A 6,000-nucleotide genomic window follows, 5' to 3' on the forward strand; every position below is an offset into this window, starting at 1 on the left:
CTGGGGGCAAATGTTAGTTGGTGATCCATTTAGCTAATTGGAAAGTATTCAAGTCTTTGTGGTTTACCAAAACACACCCTTGACCTGATTATAAAGATTCTGTAAATGGAGGCATGGGAAGGACACAGCCTCATTACAGCTTATTGCATGAACTTATTCCCAATAAATATTTACAGAGTGTATGAAATTGTATAAATATGAAGTCATATTCCAAGAATAATATGAGAGTTGGGAGTTAAATAAGCTTTTACATCTCATCATTTTGGCATGCAAATGACTCTAAGGTTGTACCTTCTCAAGGAGTGGAAATCAATCTGAGGGTTTATTGAGATAAAATGTAAAGCAGCTGCATAAAATGTCTGACTCTGTCAGGTAAACTAAAAATCAAATTGAGTGGTTGTCAGAGCTGGGGAGGGTAGTGGAATGTGACTACCCTCAGAATATCCGTCTTCTTTCTTCCCAGTCATGGTTCTGTACGGACTGTTTTGCTCATAGCCAGTCATAATACAACTAAATGCACACACACACTTCCAATGGATAGCTTCCGGCTACATGCATTTGAATGACAAGAATATAATATATCTAGCTATGCACTGAATCATTTTATGTCTGAATGACTCTATAGTAAAATGGCCATTTAGAACAGTAGATTTGAGAGCATCTCAAATGATTTTTTTTTTTTTTGCCACGTTGCGCGCCTTGCGGAATCTTAATATCCCGATCAGGGATCAAACCCGGGCCCCCTGCAGTGTTAGCGCTGAGTCCTAACCACTGGAGCACCAGGGAATTACCTTAAATGATATTTTAATCCTTTGGCAGCTGAGATTCACGAAGTCTAAAATTATGTCTTTTTGCTGCAGTTAACGAGCGAAGCCCTGCCTTTCTTGAGGCCGGATGACCAGCTCACAGCATCCTTCCTGGATCCGCGTGGGACAGATTCTAGTTGGTCAGGAATAAGAATACCCTTCGCTGCGGCCTCTAGGGCTCTAGGAACTATATTACCCAGAAGAAATTGCGGCAGGTTGAGCCAGTGATAGTACAGGATAATGGCATTTCCGGGAAAATTCCTCGGCTCGGGGCGGGACTTCCGGCCTCTTCCTAGTGACGGCCATTTTAATTGTCCGGGTCTGTTTTGGCTCTGGGCCGCTGGGTTGGGACCAGGGTGACGGGGTGAGAAAACGCGACAGGAGGCGCTGTCCACGCGGCACAGAGGCGGGTCTGAAGTTCGGGGACGCCGCCCGGGGTGCCCCGCGCAGGCCCGGGAGAGGGTCCGACGTGCCCGCGTCCCGCCTGTCCCCGCCCCGCTCCGTCCACAGAGTCCGATGGCGGCGCCGGCGCTGAGGGACCGGCCTCAGGTAACGCTCGTCTTCCGGGCCCTCACCGCCCTCACCCCATCAGACACTAAAGCCTCGAGTGCGGGGCGCCTTGCTCACGTGCCTGCAGACCAGGCCGCGGTGTCCAGGACGGTGAGGCGGTCGTGGTTGGGACTCTTTGTTTCCGACAGTGTGATGCTGCGTGGAAGAGGGTGCCAGGCGGAGGGACCGGCAGGTGCAAAGGCTTGGAGGTCGGACTGAGGCGGGAGGATTCAGGAAACCTAGGATGAGCCTTCCGCTTGCAGGGAACAGAGTGTGTGGTAGAGTGACGCCTGGTTCGGCAGAGAGGTTGTTCCTTTTTCTGAGGGACCTGGAGGCCACGGAGGGTAGTGGATAGAAGAGGAACATATTATGTGTTAGGGTTTTAAAAGTTATCACGGACTTACCTGGTGGTCCAGTGGTTAAGACTGTGCGCTTCCAATGCAGGGGCGTTGGTGTGATTCCTGGTCGCGGCACGAAGATCCCACATGCTGTGGGGCAAGGCCAAAAAAAAAAAAAAAAATAAAAATAAATAAAATGAAAAAAAATGTTATCAAGAGGCTGCCCAGCTGAGGGACCTGGAGGCCACGGAGGGTAGTGGATAGAAGAGGAACATATTATGTGTTAGGGTTTTAAAAGTTATCACGGACTTACCTGGTGGTCCAGTGGTTAAGACTGTGCGCTTCCAATGCAGGGGCGTTGGTGTGATTCCTGGTCGCGGCACGAAGATCCCACATGCTGTGGGGCAAGGCCAAAAAAAAAAAAAAAAAAAAAAGTAAAAATAAATAAAATGAAAAAAAATGTTATCAAGAGGCTGCCCAGAGGGGGAACAGACTGGAATGTGGTTGAAGAAGACATTGAAGCAAAGAGAAGTTGAGCCTTTGTCCAAGGTCAGAGATCTGGTAAGAGTCAGCTCTAAGATTGAAACACAGACGTTAGTAAGTTAACCGCAGGTCCAGGTTCCAGGGCCAGGTGTGGATACAGGGGAGTCCTGCTCACATGGAGCCCAGCCATGGTTGCTTTCCTCTTCCCACAGGTTCCGAAGGTTGAAAAAGCACTTAGGGGGAGGGTGGGAGGGAGACACAAGAGGGAGGAGATACGGGGATATATGTATATGTATAGGTGATTGACTTTGTTATAAAGCAGAAACTAACACCATTGTAAAGCAATTATACTCCAATGAAGATGTTTTTTAAAAAAAGCACTTAGGGATCCTACACAAGGCAGGAGAGGGTGTCCCAGTCCCTCACTGGTATTGACACCACCCGTAGGTTATCTGGGTACTGTGTCTTGAGACTCTTCCCTAGATACAGTCTCAGCTCTTGGATATAGGGGCCCTGAGGATATCCCCAAGCCCTGGGTCCTGAATTCAGGACAAGGATAACATACAGGAGTTCCCATTCCTGACAACCAGTATAAAATGGTATGGACGGTTATCCCAGCAATAGATACCAGCATGTGCAAGTACTTGGAGGTGTGACTGAGCTGGAAACAGGGTACAGCAGGTCTTCATTCTTTTAGTTAAGAACAAAGAGCAAGGGCTTCCCTGGTGGCGCAGTGGTTAAGGATCTGCGTGCCAGTGCAGGGGACGTGGGTTCGAGCCCTGGTCCGGGAAGATCCCACATGCCCAACTAAGCCCATGTGACAAAACTACTGAGCCTGCACTCTACAGCCTGCGTGCCACAACTACTGAAGCCTGCGCGCCTAGAGCCCATGCTCTGCAACAAGGGAAGCCACTGCAATGAGAAGCCCAGGCACCACAACGCAGAGTAGCCCCCACTCGCTGCAACAAGAGAAAGCCCAAGCCCAGCAACAAAGACCCAGCGCAGCCAAAAATAAATAAATAAATTAATTAATTTTTTTAAAAAAGAACAAAGAGCAGGGGATCAGTAATCAGGCCTGTGATCTGGCTAAGAACTTCGACATCATTTATGGAGGTAATGAGAGGTTTGGATAAGAGGAAGTAAGTGGTATTAACCAAGTTTTAATAGGCTCCATCTGGCTGGAGAGAAAAGACTGTGGAGTTAAGGAGGGCGGCAGGGAGCCGAGGAAGAGGTTACTGCTGTAATCCAGACCAGTGGTGAAGCCCCAGAGTTTTGGCCATGAAGGTGGGAGACAAGTTTGGATTCTAGGTACATTCATTCATTCATTCATTTATTTATTTTTGGCTATGTTGGGTCTTCATTGTTGCACGCGGACTTTCTCTAGTTGTGGCAAGCGGGGGCTACTCTTCTTTGAGGTGCATGGGCTTCTCATCGCGGTGGCTTCTCTTGTTGCAGAGAACGGGCTCTAGGCGCTCGGGCTTCAGTAGTTGCAGAGCGCAGTCTCAGTAGTTGTGGTGCACGGGCTCAATAGACGTGGCTCGCGGGCTTTAGAGTGCAGATTCAGTATTTGTGGCACATGGGCTTAGTTGCTCTTCCCGGACCTGGGATCAAATCCATGTCCCCTGCATTGGCAGGCGGATTCTTAACCACTGCGCCACCAGGGAAGCCCCTCTAGGTACATTTTTAAAGAAGAGCCAAGTAGATTTTTAGATGTTGTTAGGTAAGGTAGAGGTTAGAGATGACTCCAAGATTTTTAGTCCTAGCAGCTGAAGGGATGGATCCTTCATCAAATCGGATGTGGCAGTTGTCAGTAGGTTTATTTTTCTTGGGAATATCAGAAGTTTTGTTTTGGTCCTGATAAGGGTCTGAGATGTTTCAGAGAACAGTGAGTGGAGGCATCAAATGGGCAGCTGGACGCACATTTCTGAAATTTGGGGAGGGGATCAGGATGGAGACTTTCAAAAGTGGTAGCTATCGTAAGGACCAGAGTGAAGCTGTGGATGACATTTCGAAAGTGGAATGCATGTGAGAGTGGTAATGCTATCAGCGGGTCAGAAGAACTAGGGTGCATGCCGAGGAGTGGTTCTCTTGCTTAGCACCTGGTTGAGGTTCCTGAGTATAACAAACACAGGTGAGAGAGAGAATGGCTCTGGATGGTCTGGGAGAGAAGATGATCTGGCAGGTGGCCAAGGCTTCCATGGGATGAAGGGGTGCAAAATACGTGGTTTGGGAGGCAGAGAAATAATTGAGGCAATTTGACACTGAGGCCAGGGCTCCTGCTAATTCACTACTGTCCAGATTCTCCAGAATTGTGTAGTAAGCCTTGTTGGGGTCTAGAGTGTTTTAGTCTTGCTGGTGGATAAAATCCAGGGTAAATGGAGTCATTTGTGAAAGTCGTTACGCCTGGCAGGGAGATTTTAAGGGCTGGGGTTGTGAGGAATTTTGAGTAGAGAGGAGGGTTGTGACTGTTGAGGGGACAGGCAATCAGACAGTGCATCACAGAAGTAGAAGAATGTCATGGTTGTCTTTAATTCACATGTGGTTTAAAAAAGAACAAAGAGCAGGGGATCAGTAATCAGGCCTGTGATCTGGCTAAGAACTTCGACATCATTTATGGAGGTAATGAGAGGTTTGGATAAGAGGAAGTAAGTGGTATTAACCAAGTTTTAATAGGCTCCATCTGGCTGGAGAGAAAAGACTGTGGAGTTAAGGAGGGCGGCAGGGAGCCGAGGAAGAGGTTACTGCTGTAATCCAGACCAGTGGTGAAGCCCCAGAGTTTTGGCCATGAAGGTGGGAGACAAGTTTGGATTCTAGGTACATTCATTCATTCATTCATTTATTTATTTTTGGCTATGTTGGGTCTTCATTGTTGCACGCGGACTTTCTCTAGTTGTGGCAAGCGGGGGCTACTCTTCTTTGAGGTGCATGGGCTTCTCATCGCGGTGGCTTCTCTTGTTGCAGAGAACGGGCTCTAGGCGCTCGGGCTTCAGTAGTTGCAGAGCGCAGTCTCAGTAGTTGTGGTGCACGGGCTCAATAGACGTGGCTCGCGGGCTTTAGAGTGCAGATTCAGTATTTGTGGCACATGGGCTTAGTTGCTCTTCCCGGACCTGGGATCAAATCCATGTCCCCTGCATTGGCAGGCGGATTCTTAACCACTGCGCCACCAGGGAAGCCCCTCTAGGTACATTTTTAAAGAAGAGCCAAGTAGATTTTTAGATGTTGTTAGGTAAGGTAGAGGTTAGAGATGACTCCAAGATTTTTAGTCCTAGCAGCTGAAGGGATGGATCCTTCATCAAATCGGATGTGGCAGTTGTCAGTAGGTTTATTTTTCTTGGGAATATCAGAAGTTTTGTTTTGGTCCTGATAAGGGTCTGAGATGTTTCAGAGAACAGTGAGTGGAGGCATCAAATGGGCAGCTGGACGCACATTTCTGAAATTTGGGGAGGGGATCAGGATGGAGACTTTCAAAAGTGGTAGCTATCGTAAGGACCAGAGTGAAGCTGTGGATGACATTTCGAAAGTGGAATGCATGTGAGAGTGGTAATGCTATCAGCGGGTCAGAAGAACTAGGGTGCATGCCGAGGAGTGGTTCTCTTGCTTAGCACCTGGTTGAGGTTCCTGAGTATAACAAACACAGGTGAGAGAGAGAATGGCTCTGGATGGTCTGGGAGAGAAGATGATCTGGCAGGTGGCCAAGGCTTCCATGGGATGAAGGGGTGCAAAATACGTGGTTTGGGAGGCAGAGAAATAATTGAGGCAATTTGACACTGAGGCCAGGGCTCCTGCTAATTCACTACTGTCCAGATTCTCCAGAATTGTGTAGT

The 6,000-nt window shown here is 48.3% G+C and overlaps 1 protein-coding gene across 9 annotated transcripts in view; it reads left to right on the forward strand.

Moving 5' to 3' along the window:
• The first annotated feature begins 1,042 nt into the window (after window positions 1-1,042).
• The window catches only part of LOC102975871 (zinc finger protein 345), a 67,344-nt gene continuing 62,386 nt past the window's right edge, over window positions 1,043-6,000 (forward strand). For 3 of the 9 annotated variants that reach the window (XM_028477452.2, XM_028477450.2, XM_028477453.2), the window contains exon 1: window positions 1,929-2,254. The gene's annotated coding sequence lies outside the window, so the exon portion shown is untranslated. Of the gene's footprint in view, window positions 1,356-1,928; window positions 2,255-6,000 lie in introns of those variants that run through there. The other 6 variants (XM_028477451.2, XM_055078837.1, XM_055078838.1 and 3 more) reach the window with 4 other exon arrangements.

Source organism: Physeter macrocephalus, chromosome 17, assembly GCF_002837175.3.
Source record: "Physeter macrocephalus isolate SW-GA chromosome 17, ASM283717v5, whole genome shotgun sequence".
NCBI classification, from domain to species: Eukaryota; Metazoa; Chordata; class Mammalia; order Artiodactyla; family Physeteridae; genus Physeter; species Physeter macrocephalus.